The sequence below is a fragment of the Octopus bimaculoides genome, chromosome 4 (assembly GCF_046866305.1).
Source record: "Octopus bimaculoides isolate indiv1 chromosome 4, ASM4686630v1, whole genome shotgun sequence".
NCBI classification, from domain to species: Eukaryota; Metazoa; Mollusca; class Cephalopoda; order Octopoda; family Octopodidae; genus Octopus; species Octopus bimaculoides.
The window spans coordinates 96,375,481-96,400,889 of record NC_142931.1 but is presented as its reverse complement, the minus strand read 5'-3'; the positions used below and the strand labels follow the sequence as shown (position 1 = coordinate 96,400,889).

The window sequence follows — 25,409 nt, the reverse complement described above, 5'->3', positions numbered from 1 at the left end:
ATATATATATATATATATATATATATACATATATTTTTATATATATATATGTGTGTGTGTGTGTGTATATGTGTACAAATCTACGTATATGTGAGCATGTATAATTGTGTATGTATTTGTATAAAACCATATATATATACGTTATTAAGTTCTGTATGTATGTGGGTGTGTGTATGTATATATAAAACACTTGAGTTATTTTTCTTTTATATGTACACATATATATATGTGTGTATATATATATGTATATATGTATATTTGTATGTATGTATGTACGTGCATACGTGTGTTTGCGTATGTATTCATGTATGTATATGTATATACGAATCTGTTTATTTGATTAGGTAATAGGCGTAGATGTATAGCTATGTGTATGTGCATGAATATATTTCTATCTATACATGTAAGTATATGTAGATGGATACATGTGTGTATATGGGGACACGCACACATGTGTATATTTGTATATGCGTAGGTACGTATGTGCATATGTATAAATGTGGACGTATGAGTGTGTGTATATATACAGGTGTGTATGTATATGTATATATATGTGTGTGTGTGTATATATATGTGTATATATATGTATACATATGTATATACGGGGGCACATGTGTATGTATGCATATATGCGAATATATGCATGTATGTGTGTGTGTGTGTGTGTATCAGTATGCATGTATATATATGTGTGTGTCTGTGTATGTATGTATACATGTACGCTCTTACACATTGATTGGTATGTGTTGTCCAACCCACTATCCGGCAGCGTCCAATTCTCTAACGGTTTTTTTCAAATGAATCAAGTCATAACCTTATCCATCTATTGTTTTCATAATCGGTCATAATGTCTTACGTTTAAGATGATTCCCATGGTTTCCCTGATGAGAAGGTTACAATTTTAATATCAAAGATCCCTATGGATCACACAGGTTGTAATCCTTTGAAACATATGTAGGAATAAAGTATGCAATTATAACATGTGTTTTCTCCAATCCTTAAATTCTTAAATATACTTATATATATATATATATATATATATATATATATATATACATACATATATACATACATATATACATACATGCACACGCATATACACATATATATATATATATATATATATATATATATATACACAGTTAGCTAAACTTATTATATAAACAATTTAATTTATGTCTACATTTAATTTTCCGTTCATCAAGGGAGTTAATCAAAGTATTATTATTATTTAATAATATCTCCTTAAATTCATTAGTATACAACTTACAAAAATTACTACCTATACGATAAGATTTCGCCTTACAAACTGCCTCCCAATTTAAAATGTACTTAATATTTTTAGATTTTAATTCCCAAATATATTTACTAAGGCCAGTAGAATTAATCAAATTTCTATCCTTAAAGGATTTCATGTGTTGAGCCACACGTAATTTAATTTTATTCAAAGTCGATCGTATGTAAATCTTATTGAAATTATAACCATTAAATTTATTCCCGTCCATTAAAGTTACTATACATTTATACACCACATCCTTCAAATCACATTTATTATTAAATTTACATTTGGTCTTATCTCTACATGTACAATTAATTATATCCTGGTCCTTATTATTATTATTAGAATAAGTATTTAATTTATAGTTATCATATATATAATAAAGATGAAAATTTGTTTGTGTGTGTGTGTCTGTCAGACCATCTCTAGCAAGAAAGGCTACACCATCTATATAAAAACTAAAAGCTAAGTGTTGTGTAAAATTTTACACCGAAGACAATGGAAGTTGTCCTGAAGGGAGCTAGTGGCCCTTTTCCAAAATGTAGATGTCACAGTTCCCAAATAAATTACCACTCTAAGGGAGATAACTAAATAAACAAAAGACTTGAGAATGTTTTACCAGGAAATGAACATACTTACAAATCTATAAACTCTGTTGTTGATGACTCGGAAATTGTCAATTACCCCTTTGACTTCTTAAACTCACTTGAGACACAAGGAGCTCTTCCTCATTACTTTTCATTGAAAATAGGCACTCCAATCATGCCTCTACAGAACTTTCCTCAAACAAAACTGTGCAATGACACAAGACTTGTGAAGAAATTAATGAGAAATGTCAGAGTCCACAATAAGTTCTTTCTGTGGAAAAGACGAAGATGTTTTTATTCCTTGCTTACCTTTAATATCTTCCAATATGCCCTTCCAATTCAAACAACTTCTAATTAACAATACATCTGTCTTTTGCGATGTCCATTAATAAGTCCCAATATCTGACTTTGAAAGTTACTGCTTTGGAATTAGAGAAGGACAGTTTTTCACAGTCACTTATATATGTTGGGGCCCCATAGTGGGGAGCAAGGACAATCTTCATTTTTATCCCTACTGACAAAAACCTGAAGTTTTTGGCATGGGATCAACAAACTAAAATTTGCAGAATGAATAATAACTTCAAAGACTGAAATACTACAGATCATAGATTAGAAATTTATATGCACAAACCTGTGAAATTCTTTACTACTACAGAAGTTGAATGGGAGGCTGTAAGAGTTGATTACATCAACATCAAAGAAAACAATGTAATGCTAGCAATAGATTATATAGACACAAACTCAGCTGCTGGCCCTGAGGGATTCCTAGTAATCCTCCTCAAGTCAAGCAAACAAGTCCTTACAAAACCATTGCAGCTATTTTTTCAGAGCTTCCTCACAAATGGTAAGCTCCTGGACAAACTAAAGGAGGGAATAATATGCTGTACCCATAAAAGAGGAAGCAGAGTAGATGCTAAAAACTATAGGCCTATCTCTCTGACCTCACACATCAGCAAAGTCATAGAATGAATAGTTGGAAGGAAATTAATTGCATTCTTTGAAGAGAATGACTTGCTGACTGACACCCAGCATGGTTTTTGACCAGGTAGAAGCTGCCTGACACAGCTGTTGCAGCATTACAACTGGGTGCTAAAGCAGCTGCTCAGTAACTCAAATGTGGGCGTGATTGACATACTTCGACTTTGCAAAAGATTTGACAAAGTCGACCATGGTATGATTTATCACAAGCTCCGAAATCTTGGCATATTTGGAAAACTTAAAGAATGGCTACATGACTTTCTAAAAGATATAAGTCAGGTAGTGGTGGTCAATGGGGCCACCTCCAAGAAAACACAAATAATGAGTGGTGTTCCACAGGGCACTGTCCTGTAGCCACTGTTATTCATAGTGGCTCTCTCTGACATGCTCTCACCTGCTCAGGTACCTACCCTTGCTAACTATGCAGATAATATAAAAGTCTTTCAGAAGATTCAGAACCCTGGAAACATTGTGCATCTGCAACGTCAGTTGGATGCAATATGCAGGTGCACTGAGGAAAATAACATGCAGTTTAATGCTAGAACATTCAAAGTCCTACGCTTCCAACATAAGAAGCTCAAAGAAAAGCAGATAAAATACATTGGCCCAGGAGGGATTCCGATCCCTGAATCAAAATCAGTGCATGACCTGGGCATCGACATGAGTAATGATGCATCTTCACAGGTGCACATTACTAAGTTGGCAATAAAATGCAGACATCTGGATGGGTGGATCCTTTGAACTTTTGAAACAAGAGAAAAGGAAGCCATGATGGTTATCTGGAGGACTTTCATTCTCAGCCATCTGGATTACTGCTCCCAAGTGTGGTCACCAAACAGTGTAAAATTAATGATGGCACTTGAGGCTATCCAGCGAAGCTATACAAGGAAGATCAATACGATGCGATATATCAGCTACTAGGAGAGACTGAAAGAGTTAAGTTTCTACTCCGTGGAGCAAAGGCGGGCAAGATATGCAATAATATGCGTCTGGAAAATCCTAGAAAAGCTTGTTCCAACCTTTGGCATTGTCACTTACACAAACAGCTGGATAGGATGCTACTGCATGCTACCAAAGGTCCCAACATTGCCACCAGGATAGAGAACCAGCTTGGGCTTCAAAGTCCCACAGCTCTTCAATATCCTCCCACAAAGCCTGAGATACCTGCATGGCATGGATGTAGGATTTTTCAAAACAAAACTAGATCCTCTTCTGAGTTCTGGATGAACCTACTTCTAGGCAAAAAACACTGATGAGGGGAGCAAAGTCAAGCCCCCTCATTCACCAAATGTCGCATGTCAGAGGCAGATTTAGGTACCAGAAACTAACACATTTTGATAAGTCAATTCAGATATGATCAGTGAAATATTTCTCATACAATTCCACGCCAAGTCTTTGGTCTTCATCTTCATCCAAAGAAATCTTATTCACTTTGTAGGATAAACAGCATTGGATCGGAACCAAGATGATGAAATGACTTTATTTTGTGCAGCCTCTCAATCAGCTACATTATCAACATCTGAAACAATCAAAATAAATTATAGAAATTCTCTTTGTACCTTGACTGATTTTGGATCAACAAACAGTTTTATTGCAAAGGAATCGGTTGCTTCATTGCAACTTTATGTAATTTATCATTAGTCTACTATGAAGTTTGAGGACTATTCTCCTTTTACTATATATGATTACATTGATATCAGAATACGAATCCAATGTCAAAATTAAAATGTACAACAGATGGTAGTTTATATCTGAGACACAACTAATTGTAAAAATGAGTTTCTTAGCTCATTACCAACCAATAAAGATGGATCCTAGAAGAGAATGACCAAAACTACTATTTATGATATCTTACACATTAATGCTGTACTATTTTCTTTTTTTCAGTAATGAAGATTGACCCACTTTCCATATTTTCTAATTTTCTTATCAACCAAAGTGTATTAAATCATGCAAACTATTTTCAACAGATTTTGAAATCATCTATATGGAAGTCAATCACCTATTAAAAGAAGGTTTAATTGAGCCTTCACATTTTCCATGAAATGCACAAGTTCTTGTCACAGGAACTAACAAACTATGATTGGCAATAGATTATGCCCAAATTGGCGATAGATTCCCCCAACTTAATACCTATCTATCCTCAAATATCATCAACATTTTTAATACATGCAGCTACTAGGACAGCCAAAACATAAAAAATAAGAATGAATTGTATAGAAATATTTACTCACATAATAAAATAAGTATATAAAAAATAAAAATAAAATCTCTCTCTCTCAACATTTCTCTCCCCTTGAGGGAAATTTCTCCCCCTCTTCTATTTCTTAGCAAACCCTATTTCTCTGCCTCTTAAGCTGAAAACAACCGCAGATGGCAGCAGCAACGGCAGTCACCAGTCAAATTTCACACATTTTGTATTTAGTTACACAAGATATGATATAAACATGAAATCAGCATGTTATCAAATATAAATTCAAAATTGAAGATAAAGTCCTTACTACATTTAATGCTTATGAGAATCTTTACCAATTTTGTTGATTGTGCATTGGTCTCACAAATGTAGTCCCAAAAATTGAGAAGTATAAACCAAGGAAGTACCTCTTTATCTTGATGAGATAATAATTGATGATGTGATACAAGAGGAACATAATTCAAATCTGATTGTTTTTTAAAATTATTTCAGTTATGACATGTATTGGTGCTAAGGAAACTGCTTTACTTAAGTCATACCATTGAAAATTGTAGCAAGCAATCTGACCCTGAGAGGTTTAAGCATTTGATGGATTTTCATATACCAACCATATTTCCTCAGTTTGCTTACAATGTTAAATAAGTTAAAAATTACTTGTACAAAGTTAACCTTTCTTGATTTCATAAGAAAAATTATTTCAGTTGGATGTAAGGGCTCTCAAAAGTTATTTTCCATTTTAAAGGCAGATGCTGCCACATCATATCTAGCCACACCAAATGATAAAAGATATAATTCTTCGGATAAACTTTCAGGCTAAGTCTCCTTTTTGACTATAACGTCCTCTCTTCTTCTCACCTACTTCAGAGATCCTGAAAAGAATAGAAGATCATCAGCTTTCTCTCTCTGACTAAATTGGAAAGAAGAAAGCATTTGCAATCATTGAAGCTTTTCGGAAATGGAGATCTTTCATTCAAGCATTTTATAGAACAGTAAAGGCCAGAGCATTATTTTTCTTAAATAAAAAATATGGAATTAAAAATACTTCTAATTTAAGAAAAGAATTGCTATGGCTGTTCTGTCTTTACATAAATGAGTCTGCGCGCACATACACACTGATTAAAAACACAACTATATTCAAATTTTTTATTTTTTATTTTAGGTTTTGCATATTTTTTAAAAACTTTTTACAGTTTGTTTGAAGCAGTGGTGTTCCTAAATCCATGTCTGACATTTCAAGAATTAAATATATTTGGCATCTTTGTAATATACTACTTGATTTTATGTAGTCTTTAATACTTAGCATCATGTATCAGCAGTCACAAACATAAAATTCTATGATATGGCAGCTAAAAACAAAACATATGCAAAGGAATTCCAAAGGAAATTGATTAAAAGGCAAATAGGTACAGCAACTCAAGAGATCAGAAAAACAAATCATCATGTACATGTTCTTTTATTCTTTTATTTGTTTCAGTCATTTCACTGTAGCCATGCTGGAGTATCACCTTAAAAGGTTTTAGTTGAAGAAATCAACCCCAGGATTTATTCTTTGTAAACATAGTACTTATTCTATAGGTCTTTTATGCTGAACTGTTAAGTTATGGGAACATAAATACACCAGCATCATCTGTCAAGTAATGGCAGGGGGACGAACACAAACTCACACACACAAATACACACATATATGATGGGCTTCTTTCAGATTCTGTCTACTCAAAAGGTTTTGGTTGGCCAAGGTGTCATGCAGTCGGACTGAACCTGGAACCATGTGGTTGGGAAGCAAGCTTCTTACCACAGACCCACACCTGTGCCTATATACATATATATATTTTTATATACATGTGTAATTGCTAAAAAGGACAACAAATGTAAAGGTAAGGCAAACATCTCAAGTCATATACATTATTATTATTGGAAAAAAGATTCAAATCTTACAGCTGTTTCTGGGATATTCCGTCATCAAAGACAAACAGGGAAAATGAGACATAGAGGACAGAAGTAAAGGAATAAGGAGATGAAGAAAGAGAAGAAAAAAAGAAGCTTAAAAGTTCACAGTTCAATTTTCCGATCTTGTAGAAATATAGGTGCAATCTTGCATAAATTCATGTGGGTTAAAGTCCTGATAGTGTAAATGTGCTTATTTCTACAAGATCGGAAAGTTGAACTGTGAACTTTTATGCTTTTTTTTTTCCTTCTCTTTCTTCATCTTATTCCTTTACTCCTATCCTCTGTGTTGTCATTTTATTAATCCATACCCTTCTCATTTTCCCTATTTGTCTCCGATGATGGAATATCCCATACTCTGGGATATCTCAGAAACAGCTGCAAGATTTTGAATCTTTTTTCTAATAATAATAATAATGTATATGACTTGAGATGTTCGTTGTCTTCTTTAACAATTATATATCCACTATATCGGAAATCTGCAATGACTCCATATTTACTGCCTTGGCTGTAACCTTGGAGCCCTAGTAATCCATTTCAGCAGTGGTTCCCAAACTATGAGTTGTGACCCACTGATGGGTCGCGAATGAAATCCTAGTGGGTCGCAAAAAGTTATAAAATTACACATTAGCTTTGATTAACTGCTGTCTATCAAGATAGTTCAAGACTCGTGTTTTCAATAGCAGACTGGTTGTTTTATCAAGCAGTAGGCTTTTTTCACGAACTTAACAAATCAGAGGTGATCATTTTCTCAAGTTATTTATTCGTACATAATCGTAAAAAGGAAAAGTCTCTAGGCGCAGTACAGTACTGATTGAGCCAATAACAGTTACTGCTTCGAGGTTTTGTATTAGAGTTAATACCTGAAACTATCATGCATTGAACCTGATGTTAATTCTATTATTGAGCGTAGCAAGAAACAGGCTCATCCTTCTCACAGGCCTCAATGAAAATGTAATCTGAAATAAATTTGTTTCTTTCATTAATGTTTTTACCCAGTAGTTAAGTGGGTCACCATAAACTGGTATCATAAATAGTGGGTTGCGTCTCTAAAAACTTTGGGAACCACTGCATTACAGCATTTACCTAGCATACCTAGTCATTTAGATCACCTGTGAACTAAACCCCCTTATTTTGTGTGTGTATATATATCTATATCTATATCTATCTATCTATCTATCTATCTATATATATATATATATATATATATATATACTTGATATCATGTAAAAGTTGACCCCCCCCTATTTTGGGCTAAAAAACTGAGAATTTATCTATAGACTCTGTATAAAAGTCAACCCTAGTATTTCATGAACAACAGGACATTTGTGGGCCAAGGTACCATATTATCTTGTACGTAGAAATAGCACTGTTACAAAATTGTGTGGCTACCTTACTGTAGCCTGCTCTATAGGTGGAATGCTTGGTGCTTATAATGGAATGCTTAGTGCTTATAGTAAAATACCATTTAATAGTGAGCACTACACATCTGTTGATGGGTGCCACATTACCATTACTAAAATGTATGCAGAGGATATGCTGCAAGCCTGCATACATCTTGAAGCACAATAAACACATGCATCATACACTTGTTTACATGGTGAGAAACATGTTTCACAGACAGCACTATTGGTGAACACTGGCAAATGCCACTGTTTGAATCTGTACAAAGGCATGACTTTGGTAAGCCTAAAAGCATTCAATTAATCACTAGATCAGTGGTTTCCACATAACCTTTATATTTTCCTCATCTCCAAATACAATAAGCACATGTGTGATACACTCATCTGTTTACATGCACTATCGATGAACAACAGCAAACATTACTGTATGAATTCGTACAGAGGCATGACTTCCGTAAACCTAAAAACACTTAGTTAATCGCTAGATCAGTGATCACCAAACTTTTTTTGCCACAGAATCGTTCGACATTATTTTTAAAAACATGGAACTCCTGATAACTTTCAGGGCACCCTGGGGTTTTGCGGAACACATTTTGGGAATCCCTGCTCCAGATTAACAGCTCTACACCACATAATGGACATTTACTGGTAACTACACATAAGAGCTATGTGGCCTTGTTTATTGGTTTTGTTATTTATTAGGACATGTGTTTTGATGCATAGAATTGGTGCTAATATTGTAATTCGTTGTGTTGTTTTTAATCACTTAGAAATCAGTTGGGCTTTTGCTGCTGATATGGTACTTCAGATTCTAGCTTGAATTTCAGTCCCTCAAAAGTAATATCCATGTAATAGTCGATCTCATAAATTTGACCTGAAAAAATGGTCTAAAAAATTCTACTTTTACACAAGTATATATATATATATATATATATATATATATATATATATTCCCATGCCAGTACCGCCTGACTGGTCTTCATGCGGGTGACACGTAAAAGCACCCACTACACTCTCTGAGTGGTTGACGTTAGGAAGGGCATCCAGCTGTAGAAACTCTGCCAAATCAGATTGGAGCCTGGTGTTGCCATCCGGTTTCACCAGTCCTCAGTCAAATCGTACAACCCATGCTAGCATGGAAAGCGGACGTTAAACAATGATGATGATGATTCATCTGGTGGTCACTGCAGAAGCTAAGAGTAGATAAGTGATTGTGAGAGCCATCCAAGCCATGTACAGGGTTGTTGTCATTAAGGTGAGAGTTGGCAATGTATTTAGTGTTCAGGTAGGGGATCACAAGAGTTTGATTTTCAGTTCCCTCCTTTTTACCACAGTCTTCTAGGCCATAACTGAGGGCTATAAAACTGGTTGCTTATGGAAGCTCCTCTATACCAATGGTGTTGTTCTTATATGTGAATCTGTAGTAGAATTACAAATGAAATTCCAAGTGTGGAAGCAAAACCTGAAATCAAAGGGCATTAAAGTTAACTTAGCAACAACCAAAGTTCTAGTAATCAGGAAAATAAGCAAACCACTAATCCCTTCTGGAAAATGATCCTGTTTGATATGTAGGAAAGGTGTTGGTAGAAATTCCATATTGAGTACCCAATGCAGATTGTGGACACATAAGTGCAGTTAAAACACAAAAAGGTTAGTTGAGAAAGTAGTTTTTGTGAGGGGCAAAACTACAAGAAAAATAAACACTTAGAATGTACAGGAAATAGATTTTCTCATATGCTCAGGAGGATCCTTTGAGGTAGGAGATAGCATCTGTTGCCTAGGTAACCTAATTAGTAGTAGAAGAGGATGTTGTGAAAGCATGGATGTTCTTAACTCCCAGAGTAAAAGGCAAACTGTATGATGCTTGTGTACAACAGCAATGCTAAATGATAGTGAAATGTGGGCTGTGAATGCAAAAGACATGTAAAGGCTTGAAAGAAATGAAGCTAGCCTGCTCGGCTGCTTGTGCAACATCAGTGTGGTTGTTCATCAGCATGCAAATGTGTTGAGAAAAAAGTGGGTATAAGAGTTATCAGCTGTAGTGTTCAAGAAAGAAGTTCTGTACAGGTATGGTCATGTGATGTGTATGAATGATGACAGCTGCATAAAGGAGTGCTGATCATTAAATATAGATGATGATACTTGTAGAAGAGGATGATCCAGGAAGACATGGCTCAAAGTAGTGAAGGCTGACCTTCAGTCTCCCAGAATGGATGACAAAGGACCTACTTGATTGGTGATTTGCCATATTTGAGAAGACCCACCCATCTCAGCAAAAATTATACCCTAAAAGCATATCGTTTATGTCTATGCCCCTGCACCTGTCAAGCTTTCCCAAGAAATCATTTTCATAACACCCATCCTTCTTTTGCCCCTTTAATCCTGGCACTATTTCACAGCTGTTGTAATATGAGATCAGAACTGCACATATTCCGTCCCAATTTTCATGCTACTAGTTATCCCTCTCCTTGATACCCATTCCACACTCCCAGCATCTTCTCTTACCTCTTTATTTTCACTGACCACCCTCATATCTACCAGTGACCCACATACCCCGCTTTTTTGTCACCTTATCTACCCCATGTGCTTCTGACTTACATTTCTGTCACTGTACAACTCACTCCCAAACATTTCATATCATCTCCCTATTCTCATCTATCTACAGCTTTATTATATTGTTCTCGTCAACTCCCCTTTTTATATGTATATAACACTATTCAGTGTACTTTTTCATCAGATACATACAACTGTTTAGTTGAAGATAATGGAGAATGCTCAAGGAAGCAAGGCTACTGGAAAGAATGGAAAAAATGGGAGTGAAGATTAGAATTGGTAAAGAACCAATGGTGTGCCTTATTCACCTTAGTGAGATAGGGTGTAGTTTCATTTCATCATCAGCATACTCAAATTATTGTAGTAGCTGCAGTAATGACTGCATCTCATTAATTATACATGGCGTCAATAATGGGCAGTCAGCATACCAAAAGCTGGGATATATATTGCTAAGGATAGTAAATGAGTCATAAACGCTCATATCAGGTGGTGAAAGGAGGAACAGGTAAAAGGAAAAAAGGGAAAAAGAATAAAGACAAAGTAGTTGGGAGTAGTTACTTGTATATGTACACACATGGATACACTAGTCCATGCGCACGCACACACACACACACACACACACACACACACACACACACAAAGAGAAACTACATAGACATATGCTTACAAAGCATATCACTATAAACATATAACTATGGACACCCATAAACATGTAAACAAATATACATGTGCATATATATATATATATTACGGAGATGCACTTGCATAGCAAGTGACCTGATCTGAGATCGTGTGCTGGAACGAAAACAATTGCAGCGTGGAAGGTGTTTATAAGCCATTTAAAATAACACACAAAATCTGTTAGATTCACTTCAACATTTAAATTTAATTTGTCAAAATATTTTCATCGCTTTGAGACCGCGACCTGTTCACTGACAAAATTCAGAGATGCAGCACAGAATTTTGTCAGTGAACAGGTCGCGGTCTCAAAGCGACGAAAATATTTTGACAAATTAAATTTAAATGTTGAAGTGAATGTAACGGATTTTGTGTGTTATTTTAAATGGCTTATAAATACCTTCCACGCTGCAATTGTTTATATATATATATATATATATATATATATATATGTGTGTGTGTGTGTGTGTGTGTGTGTGTGTGTGTATATATATCATCATCATCATCATCGTCGTTTAACGTCCGCTTTCCATGCTAGCATGGGTTGGACGATTTGACTGAGGACTGGTGAAACCGGATGGCAACACCAGGCTCCAATCTAATTTGGCAGAGTTTCTACAGCTGGATGCCCTTCCTAACGCCAACCACTCAGAGAGTGTAGTGGGTGCTTTTACGTGTCACCCGCACGAAAACGGTCACGCTCGAAATGGTGTCTTTTATGTGCCACCCGCACAAGCCAGTCCAGGGGCACTGGCAACGATCTCACTCGAAAATCCTACGGGAGCCAGTCAGGCGGTACTGGCAACGGCCACGCTCAAAATGGTGCATCTCATGTGCCACCCGCACAAGAGCCAGTCCAGGGGCACTGGCAACGATCTTACTTGGCTTGCCGGGTCTTCTCACGCACAGCACATTTCCAAAGGTCTCGGTCAGTAGTCATCGCCTCGGTGAGGCCCAATGTACGAAGGTCTTGCCTCACCACCTCAGTCCAGGTCTTCCTGGGCCTACCTCTTCCACGGGTTCCCTCAACTGTTAGGGTGTGGCACTTTTTCACGCAGCTATCCTCATCCATTCTCACCACATGTCCATACCAGCGCAATCGTCTCTCTTGCACACCACAACTGATGCTTCTAATGTTCAGCTTTTCTCTCAAGATACTTACACTCTGACGGGTATTCACATTGACATTACACATCCAACGGAGCATACTGGCTTCATTTCTTGCGAGCTTACGTATGTCCTCAGCAGTTACAGCCCATGTTTCACTGCCATGTAGCATGGCTGTTCGTACGCATGCGTCATACAGTCTGCCTTTTACTCTGAGTGAGGGTCCCTTTGTCGCCAGCAGGGGTAAGAGCTCTCTAAACTTTGCCCAGGCTATTCTTATTCTAGCAGCTACACTTTCAGCGCACCCACCCCCACTACTAACTTGGTCGCCCAGATAGCGGAAGCTATCGACTACCTCTAGTTTTTCACCCTGGAATGATATATATATATATATATATATATATATATATATATATATACATGTGCATAAATATACATGTGCACAAATATACATGTGCATATGTATATATATACTAGCCAGAAGAATCTGTACTACTGTAGACAATCTAAAGACCAGAAATCAGCGCCTGATGGAAGTGAAAGAATTTCTGCTCAAACAAAAATACCCGTCACTACTTATAGAAAATGGTATTCAGCGGGCTTTGAAAATACCCATACAACAACTGAGGATACCGCAAAAAAGAGAAAAACAAGAAAAAATCATACCATTTATAGTGACACACAATCCATGCCACCAGAACATCTTCAATATCGCTAAAGTGAACTTACCAATCCTTGCACAAATTAAGGAATTGAGAAATATCATTACAGATCAAAGTATAACTCTCAGTAAGAGACAACCTAAAAACTTGAAAAAGCTATTAACAAAGGTAAGGTTTGACCTCAGCAACAAAAATCAAACACTCACTGTGTCCAAATGCAATGATAGCCAATGCGGTACATGCCAATCAATTCATACCGGCCCATATATGAACACAAAAACAAGGAAAATATTCACCAATGCGAACATGAACTGCAAAAGTAGAAATCTAATCTACTGCATCAAATGCCCTAATTGTGAAGAACTGTACGTTGGCCAGACAGGTAATGCACTATTGGAATGCTCACGTGTGCATCGACAACAGATTAAAAACCCAGAGGTCCGCCAAATACCACTGAGTAACCATCTGGCAACATGTGGTCATGAAACTTTTATGATATTTCCATTCCATAAACTTTACAACCTGAATGAAATTGAGAGAAAACGCAAAGAAAAGGACTTTATTAAGAAATTCAAACCCACTCTTAACAAACAATGATTAAATTAATCTCACTTGGGATTTCAAAATCTTATCCCTATAACTAAAACACAAAAAATCTCTCAAATATCATTTCTAAAAATAAACTTGGCATCATCTCTAAAAATAGCCAAACACCTACTGCTGCTGTCCAAAGGAATATGTATAAAAGACAAAAGAACAGCCAGTCAACTGCAGTACATCTGTCAGACAGGACCTTGATGACTGCCATGAGGCAGGAAAGTATACTAGTCCTTATATATTTAATACTCAATATTTCATATATTCAATAAGGCATTCAATACTTCATTTCATTTTACTATTTATATTATATATTCCATATTCTGTATCCCACATTAATTTTATAAGAATATAAATAAAACATAAAAAACAGAGTTGGAAGTCTTTTAAATAATATATATATATATATATATATATATATATATATATATATATATATATATATGTATGTATGTATGTATGTATGTATGTATGTATATATATATATATATATATATAATATGTGTGTATGTATATATATATATATATATATATATATATATATAATATGTGTGTATGTATATATATATATATATATATATAAATAATATGTGTGTATGTATATATATATATATATATATATATATATATGACCCGGCAAGCCAAGTAAGATCGTTGCCAGTGCCCCTGGACTGGCTCTTGTGCGGGTGGCACATAAGATGCACCATTTTGAGCGTGGCCGTTGCCAGTACCGCCTGACTGGCCTTCGTAGGATTTTCGAGTGAGATCGTTGCCAGTGCCCCTGGACTGGGTTGTGTGGGTGTCACATAAAAGACACCATTTCGAGCGTGGCCGTTGCCAGTATCGCCTGACTGGCCTTCGTGCAGGTGACACGTAAAAGCACCTACTACACTCTCTGAGTGGTTGGCGTTAGGAAGGGTATCCAGCTGTAGAAACTATGCCAAATTTAGATTGGAGCCTGGTGTTGCCATCCGGTTTCACCAGTCCTCAGTCAAATCGTCCAACCCATGCTAGCATGGAAAGCGGACGTTAAACGATGATGATGATGATGATATATATATATATAAATATATATATAAATATATATATGTGTATGTATATATATATATATATATATATATATATATATATAAAAATATATATATATATAAATATAAAAATATATATATATATAAATATAAAAATATATATATATAAATATAAAAATATATATATATATAAATATAAAAATATATATATATATATATATATATATATATATATATGTGCATATATATATATATATATATATATGTGCATATATATATATATATATATATGTGCATATATATATATATATATATATATATATGTGCATATATATATATATATATATATATATATGTGCATATATATATATATATATATATATATGTGCATATATATATATATATATATATATATATATATATATGTGCATATATATATATATATATGTGCATATATATATATATATATGTGCATATATATATATATATATATATATATGTGCATATATATATATATATATATATATATATATATATATATATATATATATATAGAAACTCTGCCAAATTTAGATTGGAGCCTGGTCCTCAGTCAAGTCGTCCAACCCATGCTAGCATGGAAAGCGGATGTTAAACGATGATGATGATGATATATATATATACACCCAGTGCAAGCTATGAACACATAAGAGGTGCAGCAATATCAAAGGAAGGTTAACTAGGAAGTTAGTTTTCGTTTGTAGCAGATGTTCAGGAGCTATAAACACTGAATGTGCAGAAAACAACTTCTGCCACATTCCATGGAGAAAAACTAGAAGCGGTTGATAGCTTCCGCTATCTTGGTGACCAAATTAGTAGTGGGAGTGGGTGCGCTGAAAGAGTAGCTGCTAGAATAAGAATAGCCTGGGTAAAGTTCTGCTGGCGACAAAGGGTCTCTCTGTCAGAGTAAAAGGCAGACTGTATGACGCATGTGTACGAACAGCCATGCTTCATGGCAGTGAAACATGGGCCGTGACTGCTGAGGACATGCGTAGGCTCACAAGGAATGAAGCCAGTATGCTCCGATGGATGTGTAATGTCAGTGTGCATACTAGACAGAGTGTTAATACCTTGAGAGAAAAGTTGAACTTACGAAGCATCAGTTGTGGTGTGCAAGAAAGACGATTGCACTGGTATGGTCATGTAGTGAGAATGGATGAGGATAGCTGTGTGAAAAAGTGCCACACTCTAGCAGTTGAGGGAACCTGTGGAAGAGGTAGGCCCAGGAAGACCTGGGATGAGGTGGTGAGGCACGACCTTTGAACATTGGGCCTCACCGAGGCAATGACTTCTAACCGAGACCTTTGGAAATATGCTGTGCGTGAGAAGACCCGGCAAGCCAAGTGAGACCTAAATCGAAGGCCTCAGGCAGCCCACTTATACGTACCTTCCTTCATTGGACACTAAACTCTGCTTGCGAAGACCTGTTGAGGCAAGTGAAATCGAAATCAAATTAAATTTGACGACTGGCATCCATGCCAACGTCGTCTCCTTCATTGGAAACGAAACTCGGATTGCGAAGACCTATTGGGGCAAGCGAAAGCGAAACCGTCAATGGCACCTATGCTCAGCATCGCCTTCCTGGCACTTGTGCCGGATGGCACATATAAAGACATTCGAACGAGATTGTTGCCAGTGCCGCCGAACTGGCTCCTGTGCAGGTGGCACGTAAAATACACCATTTTGAGCATGGCCATTGCCAGTACCGCCCGACTTCTATCTCATTCCAGGGTGAAAAACTAGAGGTAGTCGATAGCTTCCGCTATCTGGGCGACCAAGAAGTGTAGCTGAAAGTGTAGCTGCTAGAATAAGAATAGCCTGGGCAAAGTTTAGAGAGCTCTTACCCCTGCTGGCGACAAAGGGACTCTCACTCAGAGTAAAAGGCAGACTGTATGACGCATGCATACGAACAGCCATGCTACATGGCAGTGAAACATGGGCTGTAACTGCTGAGGACATACGTAAGCTCGCAAGGAATGAAGCCAGTATGCTCCGTTGGATGTGTAATGTCAATGTGAATACCCGTCAGAGTGTAAGTATCTTGAGAGAAAAGCTGAAAATTAGAAGCATCAGTTGTGGTGTGCAAGAGAGACGATTGCGGTGGTATGGACATGTGGTGAGAATGGATGAGGATAGCTGCGTGAAAAAGTGCCACACCCTAACAGTTGAGGGAACCCGTGGAAGAGGTAGGCCCAGGAAGACCTGGGCTGAGGTGGTGAGGCAAGACCTTCGTACATTGGACCTCACCGAGGCGATGACTACTGACCGAGACCTTTGGAAATGTGCTGTGCGTGAGAAGACCCGGCAAGCCAAGTAAGATCGTTGCCAGTGCCCCTGGACTGGCTCTTGTGCGGGTGGCACATGAGATGCACCATTTTGAGCGTGGCCATTGCCAGTACCGCCTGACTGGCTCCCGTAGGATTTTCGAGTGAGATCGTTGCCAGTGCCCCTGGACTGGCTTGTGCGGGTGGCACATAAAAGACACCATTTCGAGTGTGGCCGTTTTCGTGCGGGTGACACGTAAAAGCACCCACTACACTCTCAGAGTCGTTGGCGTTAGGAAGAGCATCAAGCTGTAGAAACTCTGCCAAATCAGATTGGAGCCTGGTGTAGCCATCTGGTTTCACCAGTCCTCAGTCAAATCGTCCAACCCATGCTAGCATGGAATGCAGACGTTAAACGACGACGATGATGATGATATATATATATATATATATATATATATACACACACACACACACATATATCCTTAGATATACATATCACCAAATATACAAATATGTATATATATGCCCATCACGTGCATGAAAAATAAAAGAATAAAATATAGGTATGGGTAAATCTCTATGGACAAATACCATTGTACAATATTAATATATGGGTATAATAACAAGTGTATATGTAAACACACACAAACATACAGACATATGCTGGAAATTAATTAAAGGTAATAGTAGAAATGAGAAATCATGCAACAAAAAATCTGAAATGAGATAGGTGAACAGAGTTACATGTATAGTTATAGACGCATAAATTCATATGCACAATATGTATATGTAAGGTTGTTGGACATGTTGAAAAACAAAACATGAAAACATATAGGTAGTAGGAGTTTGAAAGTAACATGGCATTCAGGTACAAAAGGTGTGGGGAGCATACTAATCTCAGCCAGATCCCAACATTGCCACTTGGTAATTTAGAATCCAGAGTTAATAAAATTAGATGAAAAGTCTACAAGGAATCATAATTATGCTAAATAATGTTAAACAGATAAAGTACAGAACTTGAGGCAAGATTCCTTACAAAATTTTCAGTAAGTACAAGTAAATAGGAATTGACAGAAATTGCTTCACAAGAATAAGGGCTTCTAGCAGATGAAAGTGCTGTGTAATCTGTGCATACATAAATTATCTAGAGAGGGAATGTGAATTTTTTTTTTAAGAAGTTACTGTTAACAACAAATGAGGTGCGATTAACTAGTAATGTTAAGTGAAAATTAGGGTTTGTGGTGTGATTTATATTTACATCTCATAAATTCATCAAATATATTAAGAGAGTTGTCCTTACTGTACATAATTTCTGCAATACATAATGAACACCTATTATTATAATCACTATAGGGTTTTGCATGTTGAGCAATTGGCCATTTGATATTGTAGTTAACTAAATCCTTCTTCAATTTCTAAATAATTTTAGATAAAGATGTGCAAGCAGCCTAGATTTGAAATTACAAGTAGCACCTTTCCTTCACTAGATAACTCATTAGGAAATGTATACAAAGGTTACACAATACTTGCCTCATTTATTTCTAACCATCGCAAATTCTCTGCATCCAAGGCCCAAGTTGCATTACTATATATCATCATTCTTTTATTAGAATTAGAATTATGATTTTGATAGGTCTTTGAGTTTTCTTCTTTTTTTTTTGTATTCTGTCTGCAGGTTTTAATTCGAAGTTTTATTGGTTTGAGACATTCTGTTACACTAAAATAACTCACTGATCGTAAAAATCAAAATTTCTCTGGAACATGCTGTTTAATTTGCTCCAAAACTTTAACATCAGCCTCTTATCTCATTTACTTATTTCTCAGTAAATTTACACTCTGTGATTTCCTTCTTAAACTGAGAACCAAGATATGACTTCAGATCTAAATAATCCTGCACTGAATCGTTTTCATTTAGCATTTTTTTCCTAGCATTATAATGATTGAGCTGAGTGAATCAATGTGATGCTGAAGGTCATTCAATAATTTAGCAGGGTTTTGAGTTTCTGCTTCAAATCTTTTGATAACTCTTTGAACATAGAAACAATTTACTTGAAAAAGAGTAGAAAAATGGTTTTTCTTGTAACAAAATTTTTCTACCTGAATTTTGAACAGAAAATTCCAAATTAAATTCTGATTTTGCTTCTATGTAAAAGCACTAACTTTAGCATTGAATTATGTGAGCATGTAACTCAGATTTTCATACTGAAAATAGTAAAAAAGCACTAAAATGGCAATCCTGCACTGTGTGGAATTTCTACCAACACATGTTTTTCAAACCAAATATGGCCATTTTCTTGAGGGCATCTTCTTTTCTACTTTGCATAACTTTAATATTAGTTAAGTTTACTTTAACACCCTTCAATTCCAGTTTGCTTTTATGTTCAAAATTTCTTCTTCCAGTCTTCCATAAATTCTGATATTATAAGAACAAATACATCAGTATACACAGGTGTACCCACAGACAGCCAGTCTTTGTTATGACTTGGATGGCTATAATAAACAGGAAAGGGCTCAGGATTGAGCCTTGATGGTTCTGTACCTGTCACAGTACTCATTGTTAATTCTCACCTTATTTACTACATCACTGTACATAGTTTGCACAAACCATTCATCTACCTCTAGCTCTCTTAGAGAACTCCAGATAACAGAGTGAGAAATCCTGTCAAAAGTTTTCTCCAGGTTTACAAATGCTAGCTTTAGAGGCTTACTCTTAACTATTCTTCTGCAGTTTCTAGAGAAACAGCATCCATGGTACCTTCTTGATAACTCCTGTTCCTAATGAATTTTGCAATAATTTTTTCTGCAACTTTCATGACCTGGTCTATCAACTAGATGTCTCTGTAGATTCTCCTCTCTGGTGCATTTCCTTTACCTTTGTTTAAAGTTATGCTACTATGCCAGTTACCCTATCTCCAAAACTGCAATCAACTTGGATCTCTCTTTTGGGTCTATTTGAAGGAAACTTTCTTCCATATGTTCTCCATATTCAACAGCCTCTCATAGTAGCAGTTCCATGCCTCTTTCTTCTTGTTGTCACTGAGAGCAACCTATATACACTTCTCTTTATCAAGTTAACAAGAGAGTACACTCTCTTGTTATTGTGCTGTCGAATACACTTCTTTTTGCTTCTCCTCTTGCTAAATATACCTGTTATTTAGCTTCCCTTCTAGCTATTTGATATTTTTCTTGGCTATCCTCTTCTCTTCTACCCAGGCCTATCTCTTATCATTTATAGTCTTATCTACAAACTATTCCACTATCATGTCATTTTTTTCCCGAGGTTGAGGCCATGCTCCAACCACATATCCAGTCTATAGTTTTCAGTAGGTTGTCCCATAGAATTCTCAGTTTTCTCTATGAGTTTCTATTACTTCTTCTCATCAGATGCTTGGCAAAACACTTCTATCACTTCCATATCTTCTTTCTCCAAACTGCCTTATTTGTCTAGGTTTATCTACTTCTAGTTCTGAAATAAGTTGTCACAAACCCAAGTTGGTTGGTACATTCTTTATCTAGGAAAGACTTAGCATCAGCCAGCTGTCTCCATTGGAGAGAATGAAATCTATCTGACTTAATTGATAGGCAGTCATATGGCTGGCTTGTTTTCTGAAGTTAGTATTCTAAATGCTTAGGTCATTTGCATTGCAGCATGTCACCAGCTGTAATAGTAATGTTGCTGTTATTCATCATTGAGAAGGGTCTCATAGAAGGGTCTCTGCAGAAGGGTCTCATAGAAATATTCCTGCTCATGTGCAGGGTCTCAGTGTGGTGCATACTGTTGTCAATAACTAACTTGAACTTGGTTATTCTATCACACACCCTAATTATTATTGCTCTATCCATCCACCTTCTTCAATCCTTCCATCCATCTCTTCTTCCCTCTCTCCCTTCATCCATCCCTCCATCATCCTCTCTCTGCTTAAGCAGTTTCGCTGTTACCTCATCTAGCTCTACCACTTTGTTGTTCTTCAGGTAATGCAACTTTGAATAGCCTCTCTTGACATGTCCTCATTTGTCACCTCACCTACAGATGATCCACCAAAGGCTTCTCTTTGTTGAAGTTGAACAGGTCCACTGAGTTTGGCCAGTTCAGCTCTTCTTGAAAATGTTCCACCATTATGACTGATTGTTCCTCTCATTACTACCATTTGACCACATTTACCCTTAATTGGCCACATGAATTATTTATTCCAGTCAGCTCTTTCATGATTCTGTATGGACATGTAGCATCATTTCTCATTACCCTTCTCTTTGAGCCATATCTTCTTGTTTCACCTACAACTCTTTATCACACACATATTAGAGTGTAAGTATGTATTGTCTTGTTTCCATGTGCATACATTCATCACTTTCTCCTTATGGGTTTTTACTTCCTTCCTCCTGTTGATCAGGTTCCATAAGGCTGTGGAAATGCTTCATTCTTGAATGTCTTCCCTTCCCTCATTGGCACCTGATATGCTGACCTCATGATCAGACCCTCTCATGAAGCTTCAAATTGTCCTTCAACATCTCAAGAAATCTGCATTATACCCTATAGTTTGTCTGCATTATACCCTATAGTAATGATTTAGGTCACTACCTACTACCAAATATGTCCATTTTAGTTGAGTTGATAAACCCTTTTTTCAAGATTAAAGAATTTTTTAATACAGGTTGCAAGGGGTATTTGGGGACACTTAATTATCGGTACATTACTTTCTTCTTCCTGATGTGCCACCTGCACAGGAGCCAGTCCAGTGACACTGGTAACAACCTTGCTCGAATGTTTTTTCATGTGCCACCGGCACAAGTGCCAGTAAGATGACGCTGGTAACAATCATGCTCAAATGGTGCTATTTACATGCCACTGGTACAGAAGCCAGACAGCTGCTCTAGCAATGATCACACTCGGATGGTGCTGTTAGCGCTCCACTGGCACAGGTACCAGTCATCGAATTTGGTTCAGTTACGATTTCAATTTCACTTGCCCCAACAGGTCTTCGCAAGCTGAGTTGCGTGTCCAATGAAGGAGACGACATTGGCATGGGTGCCAGTCGTCGAATTTGGTTCGATTTTGATTTCACTTACCTCAACAGGTCTTTGCAAGCAGAGTTTAGTGTCCAATTAAGTAAAGGTACGAAAAAGTGGGCTACACCCCTGGCAGAGCCCACGGATTATGGTCTCACTTGGCTTGCCGGGGCTTCTCACGCACTGCATATTTCCAAAGGTCTCGGTCACTAGTCATTGCCTTGGTGAGGCTTAATGTTCAAAGGTTGCGCTTCACCACCTCATCCCAGGTCTTCCTGGGTCTGCCTCTTCCACAGGTTCCCTCAACTGCTAGGGTGTGGCACTTTTTCACACAGCTATCCTCATCCATTCTCGCCACATGACCATACCAGCGCAATCGTCTTTCTTGCACACCACAACTGATGCTTCTTAGGCCAAACTTTTCTCTGAAGGTACTTACACTCTGTCTTGTATGCACACTGACATTACACATCCATCGGAGCATATTGGCTTTGTTTCTTGCGAGCTTACACATGTCCTCAGCAGTCACAGCCCATGTTTCACTGCCATGTAGCATGGCTGTTCGTACACATGCGTCATACAGTCTGCCTTTTACTCTCAACGAGAGGCCCTTTGTCACCAGCAGAGGTAAGAGCTCTCTAAACTTTGCCCAGGCTATTCTTATTCTAGCAGCTACACTTTCAGCGCACCCTCCCCCGCTACTGACTTGGTCACCTAGTTAACGGAAACTATCAACTACTTCTAGTTTTTCGCCCTGGAATGTGGTAAAAGTTGTTTTCTGCACATTTTCAGTGTTTATTGCTCCTGAACATCTGCCACTTACAAAAACTATCTTCCTAGTTAGCCTTCCTTTGATATTGCTGCACCTCTTATGTGTCCATAGCTTACACTGAGTAAATCTTATAGAATTTCTACCTACGCCTTTTCTACAGATCGAGCAGGGCCATCTACCTGAAGGGGTTTGTGTTTTGTCTACCTTCCTACTTAGCTAGGTTGACTCTAAGGCCCTTTGATTCTAGTCTTTGCTTCCACACCTGAAACTTCTCTTCTAGTCTGATAGTGACTCAGCAATTAGGGCAAAGTCATCAGCATAGAGGATCTCCCAGGGACATCCTGTCTTGAATTCCTCTGTTATTGCCTGGAGGACTATGATAAAAAGGAGGGGGCTGAGGACTGAACCTTGGTGGACCCCTACCTCTACCCGGAATTCTTCACTATACTCATTGCCAACCCTCACCTTACTGACAGCGTCCCTGTACATGACTCACACAGCTCTCACTAACCATTCATCTATCCCTAGTTTCCTCATTGACCACCAGGTGAGGGATCGGGGGACCCTGTCAAAGGTTTTCTCCATGTCGATGAAGGCGAGGTACAGAGGTTTATCTTTGGCTAGGTATTTCTCCTGCAGCTGTCTTACCAGAAATATAGCATCAGTGGTGCTTTTCCCAGGCATGAACCCAAACTACATCTCATTTAGACTGACTCTCTGCCTAATTAGTTGGGCTATGACCCTCTCCGTGACTTTCATTACCTGATCCAACAACTTGATGCCTCTGTAATTATTTGTATCTAAAGCGTCACCTTTACCTTTGTAGCAGTTGACTATGGTGCTACTACACCACTTATTGGGTATGACTCCTTTGTGTATCACCTGGTTAACTATACGGGTGACTAGGCTATAGCCGACACTTCCAGATATTTTGAGCATCTCTGCAGTGATTCCTGATGGGCCAGGGGCTTTCCCTGTCTTCATACTCTTAATTGCTTTATCTACCATGGTACTGTCAATTAGGATAGCTGGTCCCTCTGTTGGGTTGACATTTGGCAGACTCTCTTTCTCCCATTCATTCTCTTTATTGAGCAACCTTTCATAGTGGCATCTCCAAACCTCTCTCTTTGCAGCCACGTTTAGTGCAAGTGAACCATCATCCATGTGGACACATTTCTCTCCTACGACATCACTATTCTCTCTCACATACTGTCTTGCAACACGAAATACCTCAAGTCTCTGGTCCTCACGGCACAGAACATAGGCAAATTTTTTCTTATCTGCTTCCCCTCTGGCTAAATAAACCTGTCGCCTAGCTTCCCTTCTGGCAGTCTGATACAATTCCTTGCTACCACCGTTCTTCCAGTCCTTCCTACCACCGTTCTTCCAGTCCTTCCAAGCCTGTTTCTTTTGTCTAATAGCCCTGTCAACAACATTGTTCCACCACCACGTTATTTTGGGTCGTGAGGGGACTTTGCACCATCCACAGATCTGGTCAATGGCCCTCAGCAGATTGTCCCGTAGAAACCTCCAGTTGTCTTCTACATCATGAGAAGCTATATCCCCTTCTATTTTGTCAAAGGCTTCGAGTAATATGTCTCTAAATCTCAGTACATTCGCAGGATCTTTAAGCTTCCAGACCCTTCTCCTCTATGCTGGTCGTCTTCTGGGCAACCACTTAGCCCTGATCCTGAAGTCACTAACTACTAGCCTATGTTGTGGGGTACATTCTTCATCTGGGAAGGTTTTGGCATTTATAAGCAGCCATCTTTCCCTTTTTCTGGCGAGGATGTAGTCAATTTGGCTAGTGTGTCTGTCAGAATGGTAGGTGACTCGTTGACTGGCAGGTTTCCTGAAGTTAGTATTGCAAACCATAAGGTCATTTGCATCACAGAACTCCAGCAGCCTGGTTCCCTCTTTATTGCGGGAACCAAACCCATAGCCTCCATGTATGCTATGGAAGCCCCCTGTGTGTTGTCCAACATATCCATTGAAGTCACCAGCCACAAAGAGAAGGTCTCTGTCATTCGCCAACAAGGTAGTCTGCAAGAGGGTATCATAAAATCGGTCTTTCTGTCCATAACAAAATTTTCGACAAATTCCACATAGATATGTTGTGGCTTCAGAATATATAGGGATTTATGGAAAGAATTCTTGCGAGGGGGTGGAGAAAGGAGTTTCAGAAAATTCACACAATCTGACTTTTTTCCCCTCATAACTTTCAGGAAGATGGGCATCTTTTAATGAAAATTTATACAAATCTCTTTCAAACGGCATAGATTGTGATTATAAAGAAATTTGTGGGGGAAATTTT

General features: G+C 37.5%; 2 protein-coding genes across 4 annotated transcripts in view; one reads left to right on the top strand and one right to left on the bottom strand.

Moving 5' to 3' along the window:
• The window catches only part of LOC106880551 (uncharacterized), a 101,229-nt gene that overhangs the window by 63,440 nt on the left and 12,380 nt on the right, over positions 1-25,409 (top strand). The window lies entirely within an intron of this gene.
• LOC149136152 (uncharacterized) overlaps positions 6,172-25,409 on the bottom strand; it is an 80,633-nt gene continuing 61,395 nt past the window's right edge. For both annotated transcript variants that reach the window (XR_016241613.1, XM_089351059.1), the window contains exon 5: positions 6,172-9,847. The gene's annotated coding sequence lies outside the window, so the exon portion shown is untranslated. The remainder of the gene's footprint in view (positions 9,848-25,409) is intronic.